At 46.3% G+C, this 17,882-nt stretch overlaps 1 long non-coding RNA gene across 1 annotated transcript in view; it reads left to right on the top strand.

Annotated features, from left to right (window-relative positions):
- Positions 1–17,882, top strand: part of LOC114011467 (uncharacterized) — a 75,120-nt gene that overhangs the window by 20,610 nt on the left and 36,628 nt on the right. Inside the window, exon 3 of the long non-coding RNA XR_008747368.1 lies at positions 1,355–1,431. This is a non-coding gene — a long non-coding RNA (uncharacterized LOC114011467). The remainder of the gene's footprint in view (positions 1–1,354; positions 1,432–17,882) is intronic.

Raw genomic sequence — 17,882 nt, 5'->3', positions numbered from 1 at the left:
AGCATGCTAGCGGAACTTCCCCGGGGAGCAATCCAGTTGCACCCCAAGCCTCTCCTGTCTTTCCACTTCTGTACGTACCGGCACCTGCCCTCCATGCTGTTTTCTCAGCAGCGGCATATGTAGATGGATTGTGGCACTGTTTGAGCGTTAGAGTCATGTCTGCAGGGTGTGGACCGAACAAGGAAACAAGGAAAGGCAAAGCATCTGAGCAGTCTTGTGCAGGGAGGCTTATAGGACTCTCATAAAAATGGGGAAAAACTCCTATCTTTTTTGAGGTTGATCAGCCACTACAACAGTAGAAGCAGAGACCCTCTGCTGACTCAGGAAGCTGCGTCATGTGCAAAGGCCTTTGTGGTGGCCATAAACACACAGCACTGAGCAACGCCGCAGCGCAGAAGGCGCTGACTCTGCCTGCCGGTGAACCACACGGTGTGTCAACGTGTGCTGGTGAGCAGGGACCACAGCTCTGAGCAGGAGGAGTCCGTTCCTCACACTACTTGAAAAGTTGCCAAGTAGAGTTTATCCTCTTAGGATTTCATCAGGCACAGCAGAGAGAGATTGAAGGGGAAGGGAAAAGTTGGGGATATTGTTCCTGAAGCATTGCAACTCCTTCTCAGCACATCAGCAGGTTCTCACCTTTGAGGTGGCAACAGTTCCTGGTTCCCACAGAGCTCCTGCAAGGTGAGCAGCTGCTGTGTCACCCAGGAGCAAGTGTTTCATTCTTTTCACTTGAGGAAGAAGCAAGAAAAGAGTGTGCTGGGTTTCAAAATGAAGCAGTAGTCATTGTCTATATCATATAGCAAATTGCAAGTCCTGCTTCCCTCTCAGTCCAGGGGGATTCATGAGCTCTAGAAAATGCAGATGCAAGCAGTTAACAAGGAGCTGCTGAAAATAGGCTCAGCTGCTGTGGAGAAAGGAGCAGGATGAGTGTTAAAAATATTTTTTTTCACTAACAGGCCAGGTAGATCAAGCCCTTTGCCTCTGATCCTTGAAGGGACAGCAGAATAAACTTGGTAGAGTCATAGAACATGAGCCTATAAACCTAAGAAATTCTGGATCCTCCAGCAGTGCAATCTGGGCACTGACAAATGAGTGGAAATCAAATTCAGGTGGAATGTATCTTTCTGTCACCAATGACCCCTAAAGAAGCTCCTGTTCTAAGAACTTCAGTTGGACATCTCTGTTTAGCTGGGTCACTATAGGCAGTAAGGGCCTATACTAGTCTTCACTGAATTAGGTGGTTTTAAAAAAAAACCAAAACAGTCTGATGTATTGTTTAGTAAATCAGTTTTTCCTGGAAGAAGATATTTCCAAAAAGTGAGAGTACCTATATTTTTTGCTTTCTTTAAACCAGTTTCAATGGTGTGGATGGAGCCAAAGTGGTGGACAAGTCTGGGCAGAATCCTCTATCAGCTGTGAATTTCACTCAAGGTAAGTCACTCCCCTGCTTTAAGACTGTTACAGGATCAGTGTCATGTTTTGTGCCTGGTGGTAACGATCCAAAACCTGCAGTGCTGGGGAAAGAGAATGACATTCTTTTATGCCTTCTCTATTTCGATGGACCCAGCAGGCTTAAGGTATCTTGGGGTACTAACCAAATGAAACACAGCACTTGGGACGAGCTGTGGCAGGTGGAAATTGCTGAAACTGTTTCTAATGTGATGTATGGTGGGTACGTAGCTCCTGCCCTACACACTGCCCTCTGAGCTGGAGCTTGCTGGAAGGGGACTTGTAGGAGTGCCTTAAAATACAGGAATGTCATGCAAGGAAAGAGGGGTGGGATGCCCAAGGCTCTCCTGTCCCCTTATGCTGTGATCCAGAGGAGTTGTCTTGGGCTGTTGTCTCTTGCTTTGTCCTGTGTCTGTGTTTTTTATAATGGATTTAGAACATGTTTCCCTTAGAGCTTTTTTCCTGTCAATATGACAATGAAGTAGAGAGATGTATATAAAGCACAGATGTTCCTTCCAAAGCACCAGTCCTGTGCGCAGGAGAAATCAAGGCAGCAGCAAAGCATCACAAAATCCATAAGATACTGGTGCTATATTATAATATCAGTTGAACAGCAGTTGTTTGTTGTATTTGATTGCCTGAGGAGCCAGGAGTTAGCAACCAGTGGTAAAAACCAATCTGACTGAAGACTAATTGTTTTTTTTAAAAAAAAAATTAAGAGCACTTATATATGATTGGCTGGGATTTTTTTGGCTGAAAAAAAAATCAATTTGCATTTAATAAATTTGTGTCCTTTCCCTGTTTCTCAAAAAGCTCTTAATTTTTAACAAATTCTGTGTGTACATGCATAGGTAAAAAATGAAAGCATAATGTTTATTTGAGGGTGAAGTTTATATGTTTAAGCTGTAATACCTTTGGGTATCTGGTAAACAGTGATGTAAATATCTCATGAACATGAGAACACAAAAAGTTCATGAGAAGAACTTTTAGAAGTAGCTGCAGCTGTCAAGACTGCAGAGCTCTATGTGAACAGGATGGATCAGTGTGTGACAAGCTGAATAAATGGGCCTTTTGACTTTAGCCTGGCTTCTCAGAATTGGTTAGTGAATGCTGCTTAAAGAATCTTCCTCCTCTTGGAAGTCAGCTATTGCAGTTAACACTGAGTAATTTTAAATGAAAAAAAGGAGTGTAGCTGTCACTGCTGAAAGTACAGCTAGAGCAGAAGTAAATAGTTGCATACGCTAAAGTCTACATGCTGCAGCTCAATAAGCTCCATTTTTTCTCATAAATGGCTTTTTCTTGCCTGACTTCTCCTTCCTGAAAGCTTGGGTATGTAGGACACTATGCAGCGTCTCTTAAAGTTCATCAGACCCAGTTAGTCCGAAAAGAACAAGACAGGATTCAGGAAGAAGGACAGAAGCTCTTTGGTTTCTGTAGAGGAATTACAAAGGAATGAAGGCAGGTTAATTAACATTGATAACATACAGCTGTGGGCTGGCTTCAGGGGCGGTGGGTTGGCTGATGTGGCTAATGTGCAGCTTGTGGCTGGTTCCCAGTAAGTAGTTACATAGCTCTAAGGGGGCTGGAAAAGGGGTACCATATGAAGAGGAGCACTAGATGAAGAGAGACTTGAAAGAGGCAGAAAGAAGAGAGAGCGCCCCAGGTGTAGGAGAGGCCTGGGGAGAAGCAGGGGGCTTGGATGAGGAGAGGCTGGCTGGAAGAGGAGCCCGGAGAAGGAAGACTCCGGATGCAGCAGAGGCAAGAAGCAGGGTGGGCTGACCTGAAGAGTATGAAGAAACAGCGCAGACAGTAGATGAACTGTTGAAACCTTGTGGGGGATTGATGGCCGTGCTGGGGCAAGGTGAGGGAACTACTTACTGAAGTTAACCTGGGATGGAATGGTAAAAGCCTTGTTGCAGGCGGCCAGTTTTGATAGTGCTGCGACAGGTTTCCTCAAAGAGGTTTCCCGTTATGGTGAGCATTCTCACACCACCTCCTCCTCTGAGTACCCCTTGCACAGAAGGGAACCTAACAGAGCATTGAAACTAATGGCCCTTCTCCTGGATGAAGGGTTGGGGTGCTGATCGAGGAAAACTTATCCACAAAGACTGCTTTTTACTCTGGGCAACAGCACAGAGTCCCATGATAACTGTCAGTAGTGCTTCATTCCTGGAGACCTCTGTGGTCTATTACTAAGCCATGGCCGGTGAAGGGGAAAGGGAAGATGCTTTGTGATTTTTGTGGTGAAAACAGCCCTTCACATCTTACAGAGTAATGGCACTGCAAGAAAGGATGTGTTGTGGGTAATGTGTCAGCCAGCTAACCTGACCGTCCTGGTTCCAGGTGGGACAGAGTTAAGTTTCTTCTTAGCAGCTGGCGCAGTGCTGTGTTTTGGGTTTGGTGTGAGAACAATGTTGATAACGCACTGATGTATTTAGTGGTTGCAGGGTCATGTTTATACTCAGTCAAGGACTTCTCAGTTTCTCAGGCCCTGCCAGTGGGAGGGCAGGTGGAGCACAAGGTATTGGGAGGAGATACAGCCAGGACAGATGACCCAAACTAGCCAAAGGGATATTCCATACCATAGAATGTCATGCTCAGTATATAAACTGGGGGGAGTTGGCCAGGAGCTGCTGATCACTGCTCGGGGACTGGATGGTCATCTGTCAGTGGGTGGTGAGCAGTTGCATGTGCATCACTTGTTTTTTTCTCCCTTCCCTTTGGATTTTATTTCTTTTCCCTTCTCCCTCCTTTTCATTATAATTGTTACTATTACTGTCATTATTATTGTTGTTGTTTTGGAGTTTTCTTCCCATTTTATTTTAATTATTAAGTTTTTCTTATCTCAGCCCATGAGTTTTACCTTTCTTTCTGATTCTTTACCCCATCCCTCATTGGGAGGAAAGGCAGGGAGTGAGCAAGTGGCTGTGTGGTGCTTAGTTGCTGGCTGGGGTTAAACCATGACACTGACATAAGTGGTGGCTGCTTGCTAAACCTACATAGTAATCAGAGTCTCAGAGATGAGGGATGTTGGGTTTTTTTAGGAACAGCCTTGTCTTGTCTTCGATAAGAGAGGTTAAGTGAGACCCAAATGACTTAAGCATTCCTTACAGTGTTTTTGTTGTATAGGTGAATGTTTCCAATACGTAGGAGTAGCCCTGAGTATCATAGAATCATAGAATGGTTTGGGTTGGTACCTTAAAGATAGTTGTTCCAAGCCACAGGCAGGGACCCCTCCCCCCAGCCCAGGTCGCTCCCAGCCCCGTCCAGCCTGGCCCTGAGCCCTGCCAGGGTCGGGGCACCCACAGCTGCTCTGGGCAACGTGTTCCAGCGCCTCGCCGCCCTCATGGGAAAGGTCTTCCTCGTGTCTAATCTAAATTACCCCCTTTCAGTTTAAAGCCATTCCCCCTCATCCTGTCGCTACATGCCCTTGCAAAACATCTTCCCCCCGGCTTTCCTGTAGCCCCCTGAGGTACTGCCAGGCTGCTACAAGGTCTCCCTGGAGCCTTCCCTTCTCCAGGCTGAGCAACCCCGACTCCCTCAGCCTGTCTGCACAGCAGAGCTGCCCCAGCCCTCTGAGCACCTTCGTGGTCCTCCTCTGGATTGGCTCCAACAGGTCCATGTCCTTCTTACACTGGGAGCCCCAGAGCCGAGTACAGTGCTGCAGGGGGGGTCTGGCGAGCGGAGTAGAGGGGGAGGACCCCCTCCCCCACCCTCTGGCCACTCTGCTCTTGGTGCAGCCCAGGGTTGGGTTGGCTCTCTGGGTGCCGGGGCACAGTGCCAGGCCAGGGTGAGCTTCTCCTCAATCAACCCCCCCAAGTCTTTCTCCGAGGGGCTGCTCTCAATCCATTCTCTACCTGGCCTGTACTTGTGCTTGGTGGAACTGTTGTGTCTGTTCATGTGTAGCTAGAAGAGCACGTAGTTGCCTTCACAGATGCTGGTATTGCCACAGTTACCCACCTCCAAGTCACTCTGCTGCAGAGCACTGCATGTGGGGCCATCCACTGAGATCACTCTGAAACTGAAGCCAGCACAAAATAAGTGCTGCTTGTTAAGCAGTGTGTCATGGAGAGAACATGTGGCAGCAGTTTCTCAGAACTCATATTGGCTTAAGTGGTATCAAAGAGGAATTCAGCCTGTGGTTGTAACCTGTGCCAGGGGTTCCCAGATTTGTGTTGCTCTAATGCACAGGCAGCAGCAATAGCAACCGTAGGTATTAGCAACAGCCATCATTATCAGTACTGGAGTCAAGCGCAGATCACGAGGCAGCAGCTGCTGGAAATGTTCTGTTTCATGTGTGTAGGAAGGTGGGCCTCTTGAGTTTCCTGTTTGCACCCTCCCATCATATACTTTTCTAATCCTTAAGCTACCATATTCCTTCTCAGAGGAACCCATTCTCCTTGTCCTGAGTCAAGACCCACGCTGTAGCCTTTCATTTACCAAATCCCATCTCCATCAGTTTTAACTGTGCTCGTAGAGATGTTTGCCCTGTGACCTGGCTAGTTCCTTCTTCAGTGATTCCAGTAGTGCAGCTTAGGAACAACTGCCATGTAGGTTCGTAAACATATAGAGATGATCTCTTTACCTCTAGTCTAGTAACGTACCCCTTGTAAATTGCTTTGCATTGGTAATGAATTAACTGAATTGCTGAAGTATCAAAACAGTGCAGGTTTGGGTGAAATACATTTTGTCATTGGAAAAAACAGTGGTGAGTGAAAGTGTCTTCAAAATTCAAATTCACTCTTTCTAAGCTGGCACTGGTATCTGCATGTAATAAGATGACTTTTTGAGATTATTTTTGTGCCTGTGCAGAGTTCATGAAAGCAACTGGTTTTTTTCCTGGCATGGGGGCTGAAGGAAGAAGGTCCAAAGCACTGGGATCTTACAAGTCTCTGCTTTGTCTCGGCCAGTCCCCTGAAGGAATTTACTGCTCTTTAAGTTTCAGGCTTCATAGTCAGCAACCTGTAGTATTGCAAGGCAGAGAAGAGGCTCTGGTATGTGAATCCTGCCTGAAAGTATGGCCTTTTGGGAGGGAACTGAGAGAACAACTCTGTCTCCTGCCTTCCCCCTGCCACCACCATGGAAGCACTGCAGTTTGGTTAGTTGCCTGTTAAATTTATAAAATTAGCTATAGGAAGGCCTTTCTACGTGCTGGCTGTGTCTCCACTGGGGCATTAGCAGGGGCTTGCCTGCCATCGGCTCAAGGCTTGGATGAGATGACAAAGCAGACTGCTCCTACGTAACAGACTGGAGCATGGAAGTGTGAGATCTTGCCCAAAGAAGCTTTTCAAAGATACAGGAGAGACATGCCTGAGTGCCACTTAGCAGCCAGTGCCTTTGAGCTCCTTGCTGCAAAAGCATGCAGCAGTAAGGAAAAGGCTGTTCAAAGGAACAGCACGCCTTTGGGGGAAAAAAGAAGGCAAAGCTAAGGGTGAAGTATTAAACTAGTTCACATGCTGATTATGCTTTGAATTGTACGATAGAAGATATTTATTGTCTGTACTCTGCACAGTTGCCCACCTCCCCGTCAGCTTTCCTCACAGCTTCTCATTTACCCTCAATTACAGCTCTGCTGTCCTCTGCTTGCGTGGGTTCACTGCGATGGCAGAGGTGGCAATTCCACTTCTATTTCCTTAATGTTGCCTTGATAGGAAGGTAACGTGGCTGTTTTTTAAAACTCTGGAGTGTGTTTCCCTGAATTGCATTTGACATGTAGTTTTTCAAATATACTTATGTCTCCAGTGAGTGTTTTGTAATCTAGGAGTAAATTATTTCTTCTTGGTTTTTCTTCTAGGAAATGCTAGTATCTGTGAGTATCAGAGAGACTTTTGTGTTGTTAGGTTAACTCAGAGGTTAGGGCAGTTTCTGTACTCTCACGCTTTGCATGTGGTATTTTTCATCACCATTCATTACCAATAAGATTCTCAGCCTAATCTTTTGTTCCTACTGTCAAGCTGGTATCTTAATGATGATGTGAAAGCAGTATTAATTATTAGATGAATGGAAGGAATGGAACTACAAAGGCAATGATTAATATTTATGGAAACTTAATTATGCTATGATGTTTTGTAGACCTGCATTGAAAAAGATCTGCACCATACAAGAAATTATTTCCCTGATGTGGCTTTACAATAACCAGTATCTGGGGCTTTGAGTGATTTTTAGGTTCAGCTTTAGCACTCGGCACTGCTTTTCCACTGCAGGGTGATGGCAGGGAATGGAGCTAGCTGGGCCCTTCCTTCTTAGTGCTCTTGCCTCAGGGTGAATCAAAGGCACAATGGCTGATTTAAATTTACGCTACTGTTGTCTGGTTCCCATAGCCTGTTTCTCTCCTTGCTTTCTCACTTTCCCTGCTCTGTCCTTGCCTTCTGCCTCCCGCAATAGCATGGCATGGGAATGCAGTATATGAAACCAGTGCGGGGGAACTCTTAATCTTTCTACCTCATCTGCCTTGGTCCAGTAGAGATCCCACAGTATGCAGGAAACAATTGCCAAGAGAAGTCAGTAGTTTCTGCGTGTGGGAAGCAAATTCAGTCCTAAAACTTTGGCAAAAGCTGTTTGGAGGACATTTGTAGGGGCACACTCTGCGCATGACAGGCTCTTCCGTCTGTTTGCAGAACAGTTGCAGAAAGCGTGAGCAGAAGAGACGGGGAGGTACAACTGACCTCTTCAAGGGTATTGCCAAAGCTAGAAAGTGTAGCTCTGAAATATGTTTTAAAAGTCTGACTTAGCTTTCCTCTGACTTAGCTCTGCATCAATGTCTTTGCAGATCCTAAGTGGCATTTTGAGGCTTGTGGTGCAGATATTGTAGAAATATATAAATATGAAGCTCCCTTTCACTCACTGTGAGCTGCAAGCTTTGACAGTTTCTGAATCATTTCAACACTTCTTAAATGTCTAACTTTGTTTCTCCTTACAGAATATTTTCGTTGTCTTATTCTTCTGGCAATTGTTAGGTTAGAGTGCAAAGAGGAAAAAAGGAAGTTCTCCTAAGAGTGACATGAAAACTGGTGACAAAAAAAAAGATTTTTTAAATGTAATTCTATTCAGCCCCCCAATAAAAATTAGAAGATTAAGAAGAAAAACTAGAAGACTCAATTTTTTGTCCTTATTTTGAAAGACCTATTAAATAGTGGATTTGAACGAGTGCAGTGCTGTGGGCTCCTGCCTGCTGTCCTGGCTGTGTTGGTCAGTGCTACTGCAGTGTGGCTGCTGCCTGTTTTATGCATATTGCAGTGTGTACAATGAATTTTTCTTTCACCCACTCCTTCCTATACGTTCTGCTGTTCACCAAAGTTGCTGACAGAAACAGATTAACATTATTGCAGAGGTACTTCAGACCTGTCGTTTCCTTCATCCATTAAGGACAGGGGTCTGAGGATGTTCTTATACAGTGAAGTGCAGACCATCAGAGTTGTCTGCTCAGTAATTCTTTGTACATGGGTTGCGCACTCTGAAGCCTTCCATGCAATCCCTGGCCAGGGTCACTGTGAAGCCACATTTAATTTAAACAAGGGTATGTTCAACTGGCCAGAATGTGTGTTTGGAGTTTAAACTCATGGTGGTTTCCTCCTGCCTCCATGGGGCTGATTACCACACATTCTTTTAATTTCAGCCCTCTGCAGTTCTAGGAAAAGGTCCTTGATTAAGTACTGAGAAACCAGTCTATTTGCGGGTCTAACTTTGTTGCTTCAATTACATTACTGTATGCTAAATATAGGAAGGCACCAAGCAAATCCCAGTTCCTGGACTGAACAGGGTGTTCAAGAGCACTCTTCAAATTTAAATGGTGTGGCTTGGGCCTCTGTTTAGTTAATGAACCAATTTCTCACAGTCTGTAAATCAGCACATCTACATTGATTCCTAGGCGAGTATCTGGGTCATCACGGTTTTGCACAGCTAAAAATGAGCCCGGTGCCCAGTGCCTCGCTTCGTGTTTCTAATTGAAGGTAGCAGAGATAAATGGTGCGTCACACTGATGGAGTTTAGAAGTCCTGGAGGGACAGCAGAGTGCTTCAGTCTCTTAGCTGGTGTCTGAGAACCTAGAAATCAGCAAATGGAAAATGAACGTTCAACAACCTATAAACTGGTCTTGTGGTTTGCTGCTGACTCTGCATTGCTTTCTGTACTATTCCCTGAGTAGTTTTTTTTGGTAGCCCTGAAATCCATGAAAGATAACGATGAAGTCTGCTTGTCTTCTAAACACTTGTGTATGGCCTTGGCAGTGCAGGGAACTTCAGTGTCCCATGTAACCATGCAGATTTGTATTTTCCTTCTGTCCAGCAGGTGAAAAAAACACCGGACAAACAGAAACCCGCAACAATTGAAGTGTAAAACTTATAATAGGTGAGAGACTGATTGTGCTGGAGACAGACATCTCATCTGCTGTATATCTCTGGGAACAGCTTCTCCTGCAGTGCCTCCCTGGCAGCGTGCCATGGCTCTGTCCTGGGGTCACCAGTTGTTCGGCTGAGCTGCTGTGTGGCCCATTTGTTCCCGGGCCTGCTGGCCAAGACACCCGACAAGGGAGCCAGTTTGCTGGGTGCTCTGTTGAGGCCTACTGACACAGGTGACGCAGGCTTTCTTTTATTCTTCTGCAGGGCCAGACCTGAGTCTGTGTGAGAGATGGTGCAAATTCTCACCCAGCTGCACTGGTGACTGCAAACTTTGCAGCAGGATTTCTGCCTCTGTTCACAGCTCAGTGCTGCTGCCTTTTATTTCAAGGGCAGTTTGTGGGGAACCATGAAACAAACTGTCTGATTCCTGTTTTCCTTTTTTGTGTGCCTGGAGGAGATCCTCACATTCCTCACAGCTGGTGACTGCTCTATTTCCCTGAATCTCATTCAGTGTACTGTACCTACAAGCCAGATACTTGTCATCTCTAAAAGATGTTGTTTTCCACTGAAGAATAGCAATGAGGTTACAGTCTGCTCCGTTCACAGTCAGCCAGGCTGGGAGAAGTCCAAATATCCAATCATCCCTTGGAATTCGTGTTGCATGAAGATAAAGCAGCCAAAAATAGTTTACGTGAGCTGGATGGTTCTATAGCTTTCTGTGTTTATCTAACAGGAAAATGCTAAGAAGTACAGTAGGTCATGCACTAAACTGAGTAAAATCTTGGGGCATGTGGGAGCTCATGGAGAGGAGCTTATCATTTATTTGAGTAACTTAACCTGTCTCTGCTTGACAATTGCCTGCAGTTTTCTTGCATTGCTCTTATGTTTATTTGATAAAAGGAAAAACCAACCCAGCTCTACTGCAAGGAATCAGAGACGCTGAAAGAGGCTTATGGGGAGTGGAGGAGGGAGAAAGCAGAGTTTGCACAGCTCTGCCAGAGCTTTATTTTTTCCTGCCTTCCAAGAACAGGGCTGTGTTCCATCCCCTGCTGCCCCCTCAGCTGGTGCTGGGAAGAGCAGCTGGGTTTAGCTCACTGTTCCTGGAAGTCACTAAGCACTGAGCATCGAGAAACCAGCATTTTCTGTATCAGGCTCTGCTTGAATGGAAAAGATGAGCTGATCTTGGTCCCTCTTGTTCACTAGCCTGGATTAACCCTCACTGCACCAAGAGAGGCTACAAAATGTGCTCTTTTAGAAAGGGACAAAAGCTTTCTTCGTTCACAGGGGCCACGTGTCTGGAAGCCACTCTGAAATACAGTGTCACATCATCAGCCAGATATCTCCCTGATGTAGTGGAGGTTCACTAGATCTGTGCTAGGACCACCTTTTCTTTTTTTATCTTGCCTATCAGAATTGAAGCAGGAGCAGCTGTTCAGCCAGGCAGGTTGCTCCAGTGGCCATGTCCTCCCTGGCTCTGTGCTTCAGTAAGGGAAGTGTCTTTTGGAGGGCAAAGAACTTCTCAGCCACAGGCTCCCGCAGAATTGTCCTGCTTAAGGTGTACCTTGAGACCGTAATTACAGCATGGTGCTGTGTACTGAAGCACAAAAAGGTTGATGTGCTTTTAGGGCCATATAAAGACTGTGTGCCATAAGGTAAATTGCAGTCAGTTAGGTGAAATTGCTTATATGAGGGTCTGTGGTTGTGTTAGAATTAGAGAGGAGTTTGTAGTTTATAACCTTGTAATCTGGATTCTGTTTCTCGCTGTGTGTTTGGGGCCAAGCACTGTTCTCCGGTGCCTCAGTTTCCACTGTGTAGTGTAGGATTACTGATCCTGTGGTTCAGCTGGGGATCATAAGGGTTTATTATATATATATGTGAGGTCCCCAGGCAGAGATATCTCTGGAAACACAAACTATTACTGGATCACTGGAAATGCACTGGCTCATTTGCTTCTTTCTTCAGGCTAATGCAAAGCTTGTTATTCCACAGCTGTGACTGTCACAGTCATAGCCCCAGTGCCAAATTTGTCTGAGTGATGGCTGTGATGAATATGATGAGATCCAGAAAACCGCTTAAGGTGACCAGCAGATGCAGGCTTTTCTACTGCTATTTCCATGGGTGCAATTAGGTGAAGATGAGTAGTGCAGAGGTTTTTCTCTTTCAACATTTTTGGCTTGCTTTATCCAGGGGAGAAAGAAAATCCCTTCCTTCCCCTCTGTACCTACAATTGGCTTAGGCTTCTCACTTTACACAGGTTGTCAGGTTGATTTTGGTCAGCCTGGGGTCTTTACTTTCTCAGCGGAGCTCTGATGAGGGCTGGCCCTTGATTTCAGCTCCTCAGTGCATTAATCTGGGAAAGGAAACAAACTCACCATGAACACCTTCATAGGCATCTGTCAAAGTACACACGAAGGAGGGAATGAGAAGGGGTTGGGTAATCTGGGATGTCAAATTCACTCTTTCTAAGCTGGCACTGGTATCTGCATGTAATAAGATGACTTTTTGAGATTATTTTTGTGCCTGTGCAGAGTTCATGAAAGCAACTGGTTTTTTTCCTGGCATGGGGGCTGAAGGAAGAAGGTCCAAAGCACTGGGATCTTACAAGTCTCTGCTTTGTCTCGGCCAGTCCCCTGAAGGAATTTACTGCTCTTTAAGTTTCAGGCTTCATAGTCAGCAACCTGTAGTATTGCAAGGCAGAGAAGAGGCTCTGGTATGTGAATCCTGCCTGAAAGTATGGCCTTTTGGGAGGGAACTGAGAGAACAACTCTGTCTCCTGCCTTCCCCCTGCCACCACCATGGAAGCACTGCAGTTTGGTTAGTTGCCTGGATAAACGTCGGTGGGGAGGTTTTTTACTCAAGCATGTATTCTGGGGAAATGTAACAGCACATCCTGGAGGCTGCCTTGCTGCCTCTGGTGTCTGCAGAGGTGCTGAAGGTGCTGTCTCTGGCAGTTCCCTGCATGCGTTGCTCAGCCCTTCTGTTGTGTGTGGTCTCGTTTTGGTTTCTGCAAATTTTTGCTACAGCGTGGGCAGTTGCTGGAGCAGTGATGTTCATGCTGTTGATGAATCTGTAGAAGTTTCTTTGTTCAACTGCCTCAGTTCTTGGAATTAATCTAGGCCAAGCAGCATCTTGAAAAACAGTAACTAGAAAAATAAACTCTCCACCTGATGCTTTCCTATTAGCACAGATTCAAAGGGAAAAACAGAGCCACTTCAAAAGAGTGCAGGCATCCTGTGTGGTGAGGAGGTGTCAGCAGCTGAATCAGGCTCACAGAACATCATTTAAACAAAAATCTATGAGTACCTGCTCTGCTGGACACAACTTTGTCCCTGTACTGTGCCCATAAGGTGGGTGAGTGTTTGCAGGGAGCAGAATAAGTAATGCATGCTTATAACACATGATACCAATAGTTCCAGTTCTTGCACTGTGGCCTTACAGATACCGCCTGCAGGAACAGAATATGGTTGTCCTATTTCTGGGTAGCAGACTGATCACAGTGAAATAAGCAATTACATTATAGGGTCTGACTAAACCCATGATAATAAACACAGCTCTTCTTCCCAGGCTCGCTAGCCCTGGCATGTTAGGTCATATGAGCTGTGACATTTGTCCTAGAAATACTAGGCTTGAAACTTAAAGTAGTCATTATGATTTCCATTACAGAACCATTCAGCATTTTGCAGTCTGGGATGCATTTAATGTTACAGGCATATACTGTCCAGCAGCCAACGCCCAGGAAGCTTGCATTTAATACCAGTGAGGCAAAAAAGGGAAAAGGGACCTGGAGCCCAAGGATGCACAGTGGTTTGTCTCCGGACAGCTGACAGGTTGGGGCAGAAATGGAAATAGGCTTTAGGTCTTCTGAGTCTCAACCAGCACCTTTGCTGCCTCTCAGCTGGGGGTAAAAGTCTCTGAAACGGATGGTTTTATCACTTCTGGCTCCTGACTCAAACATAAATAGCATAACAAATTTGCATTTGAAAAACTGTATGGTATTTTTTAGTGCCGTATTGTGCACGGTGAGGACTCTGAAACTGTGCTTGAAATGCAGTTCAGATCTGCTTCAGCTGGACAGAGCACCTGTGCAGTGCACCCCCGGGACACAACCACCACGTCTGTGGTGTGGAGCTCTCCTGGAAGCACAGAACAGTCCCTGCTGACAGCGATGCTTCCTAGGAGTGAATTTCCTGGATAGCCAGGCCTGGATTTCTCTCATTTATTCTGTCTTTCTGATTGTTTACTGGGTTTTGACACCAGTGATTTGGGACAGGATGGGGCCTTTTCTGACTCTGACAGGTTTCTGTGAAGCTGGTGCATGGCGGCTGCGCGTGCGCTGGTGTGTCTGCACGGGGACAGGGAGGGCTTCCTTCTCTCCTCCTCTGTGTTCAGTAGTTTGTTTGCAAAAGCAATTTCGTAAATGTGGTTTTGTCTTCGGGGACCAGAGGGTTGGAGTTTGGAAGTTCAGTTGACATTGAGCTCCCTAAGGTGCCTGGGAGCTTAACTTGTTCAGCAGAAATTTCCAGAAGCCTACTCATGTCCCAAGACCCTTTTGCACCAAGTGCTGTACTGACACAGGCAAAGAGCTGAGCTTGTGAATACTAGTGCTGCTCATGTCTGCATTCATGGTAAGGAAACCAGGACCATCTTCTATGGCTGAAAAAGAGTGACTTTTGTGTCTTGTTCCACCGCCCTGCTTTAGGGCTCTGGTTGTTTTTCAGGAATGGCCCTTATGCAGATGAATAGAGACGCAGAAACGCAAACTCTGGCTCTGGTGTCTTGCTGAGAACTCAAAATGGATGGTAGCTTCTTTCCCTCAGTGTAATGTCTCTTTGTTCTCTCAATCCCAGGGCCATTGTGGTTTTGCTGTACCTTCCTCACCACCCCTGAGTGACCGTCCCTACTATCTTTTCTCCACCCTCTCTGCCCTCCTCGCTTCCCTTGTTTTGCCTGCACTTTTGGCTTCTTTCCTCCTGGGATGTCATGTACCCGTCTCCCTGGCTGTCCCCCCACCAGTCCCAATCACACAGACTGTCAATCCCCATCCTATTGCCACCAGGTTTGTCCTCTGCTTTCTCAATTTTTTTCTTAAATCCTCTCCTCTGCTTTGTAGCTGGTTCCTCTGTGGCTTTCAAGTACTTCCATTCTTAAACTCTTTGTTCCTGAAAGAAGAACAAATAGACTAAACAGGAGGTTTGCCAGGTCTTTGCTGTGCTCTTGATAAATTCAGTGCTTCTGTAGCTCCTCTTCTGACAGCACAGGCAGGGAGCCCAGCATCCCCCCTCCCACGCGATGAGCTCACAGGGAGCTGTCACAGTTTATTCTAAGAAATCAGCTAATGTACAGTACTCAGCAGAGGCACCCCTCCCCTGGGAGGATCAGCAGAATTAGGATGTGCAGCAAGTTATCTTGGGGATTACACAATCTTATCACCTCCTCCAGGGTGCCAGGGAGCAGTGAGCACCCTGCCTCTGAGTCACACTTCCCCCTGCACGAGGTGCGGGTTTCCTGACTCACTTCCTCCCAGGACTTGTTTCCTTTTGGCTTGTGATGTTGGTGCAGAGACCTAAAAAATGTGACAGACACAAGGGAAGGCAAGGCAGCCGTGGCCTCCAAGCCCCGGTAATGCCTGCCCCGTGCTGCTCCTCTGTTCTGGCTTCGGGTGGGAAGCCAGTGCTACTCAGCAGGCAGTGCACAAACTGGTGCTGGGGAGGCAGTAAGAGTTTTTATTTGGCTTGGTGAGACAACTAGGACCTAGCTGAACATTTTCAGTTATGTGGCTAGTTTGTATTTTTTAACTTGGAAACACCCCATCGTATATCTACAAATCAAATGCACACAAGCGATCACCCTCCTACGATGGGCAGCTTGTCCCTGTATCATCTGAGTCTGGACTGGAGAGAAGAGGTGGTGCTGGGAGCAGGCAGAGCTGCTGTGGCACAAATCCTGCTCTGGGAGCCAGCTGGTTGTTAAAAGCCGATCTTCTAGGCAATGATGGTGGGCTTTCCTTTCTGCTGGTTCTTTGAGAGGACGCACCAGCCTAAACTATCTCCAGCATCAGGGGGATGCCGTGGTAGTTGTTAGCTCTCTGCATACTTTACTGTTTTTCTTCAGGCCTCTGGCCCTGGAGTTGTAATTCTCTCTCATGATGAGATAGTCTATGATTATTTTTAAAAAATAAAAAGAAGATTCTCAGCACTTGTAGTGACAGAGAGAGCTTGGGAAATACAGCTCTCTGAAGGGTCAGCAGACTGAAGGCCAATAACCAGCCACACGCAGCCGTTCCACCCTGACACCCCTGCTACTGCTACTAACATTTCAGGCCATTGATTTGAGACCTGTGACTCCTGGGTTCAGAGTAAGCCTCGTGTCACTCACTCACCTGCTTCGGGGGAGGGAGAGGGGAGTGCTAAGTTATTGGAATAGCTGTCTCTTCAGTACCTGGAAACACTCTTTCTGACTGCATCACAGCCTAGTTCTAGAGCGTGAGCGTGCCATGTGACATAAATTAAGTTCAAGTTGCTAGTCATCCCCAGGCCTAAATTCTGTCAAGCCTTTATATTAGAGAAAGGATCTGTACGGGGCCTAAAAGGTCCTGCTTATCTCCATGGTGACCTGGCTGGCAGTGTGCGTTTCCAGGACATGTTGATAGAAAGTCAGAGCCTGGTTTGGGGTAGCACTCCCATGCAGAGCTCTAGATCAGAGTGTAGCAGCTGGCAAACTTCCTGACGTCTGCCCCCGATACCACCATGTGCGCTTTGAAGTCGATAATATAAAGTCATCCCACTGACCTGCTAGCTTGTGTCTCCTGGCTGTTAGAGAACAGGCGAAAATGAACAGGCCTTTCCCTTTTGTTTAGTGTCTTCTCTGAAAACACTAGAAGGAGCTTGAAAGAGAGTACATGTGACACCCGGTTCCTGCGTTTATTTGTGTGCTTGTGGTTTGGCTGAAAGACAGGAGAGGGAAGCGTGACTGTGTGTAGTCCACCTGGGACTCCCTCCTACCCAGCACGTGTTTTGAATGAAGATCTGCTCACACTAGTTAGCAAGTTGTCCCAGGGAACTGGACGTGGGTTAGCTCTTTGGGAAGTTTGCCTTTCCGTGCGGGTCAGTAGGACGGCATGGGACAACCAGGCTCTGTTGAGATGCAGGTGACTTGCATTCTGCCTTGCAAATTAACACTTTACAAGGGATGAAACACTTTGGCCTGGGTTAAGCATATAGTTTTCTGTTACTCTGACAGCAGAGATGATAGAAAGGTCTATTTTTTCTTTTTTTTCTTTCCTTATTTCCTTTTTTTGGGGTGGTGGTTTGTTGGGGTCCCCCTGTCCCCGCCCGGTCCCACCACCACTAGCAGAAGCATAGGCTGCTTATCTTGTTAGCTACTAATAGCCAAGGAATGCTGCACCTCAGCAGTGATGCATTGTGCCTTAGCCAGGAGATAATGATTGTGTTTTTCCACTTAGTTACAGGTATACAAAGCCAGCACCAGTACTCATGCAAGAATCAGTGTCAAGTACTAGTTTGAGAGTCTTATAAGAAGGAAAGCTATCAAAGGTTCGCCAGCTTTAAGCTTTCAGAAGGAGGGGGGAAGGAGAACGTGCAGCACACCTCTGTTTGAGGAACAGGAGTAAGAGCGTTGGCCTCTGCTTTGGTGTGGGGAGATGGGTTTGGGAGTCACAGTGGCCAGGGAACAGGAGGGCCCTGTTGTGGAATATCCCACTGAGTGCCAGGTTTATTGCTGTTGAAAGGAGGGATTACAAATGTGATCAGACCTTAACTCTGAGCATGTGAGAAGACTGGCATCTCCTCTCGGAAATATGTAGCAGCTGATTACTGTGCCCATTTTTGTGTCTGTTACGTGACTGTTTTCCCATTTCTTTTTGCCCCCTCCTCGTTGACCTAGAGTATTTTGGCCATTAAATGAAAAAATCTATAGGATGTAATAGAGTGTTGAATTTATATTGAGTGACGTAATCTTACTGTGACTGCTATAACTGTATCTTAAAGGGCTTCTCCAGCAGGAGAAGCCTGACCTAACACATATAGTTCTGCTGCAGGCCCCTCTTCCTATATATTCCCACAGGATAGCTTATGTTTT

This window comes from Falco peregrinus, chromosome 5, assembly GCF_023634155.1.
Source record: "Falco peregrinus isolate bFalPer1 chromosome 5, bFalPer1.pri, whole genome shotgun sequence".
NCBI lineage: Eukaryota > Metazoa > Chordata > Aves > Falconiformes > Falconidae > Falco > Falco peregrinus.
This window is presented reverse-complemented; position numbering and strand designations above follow the sequence as displayed.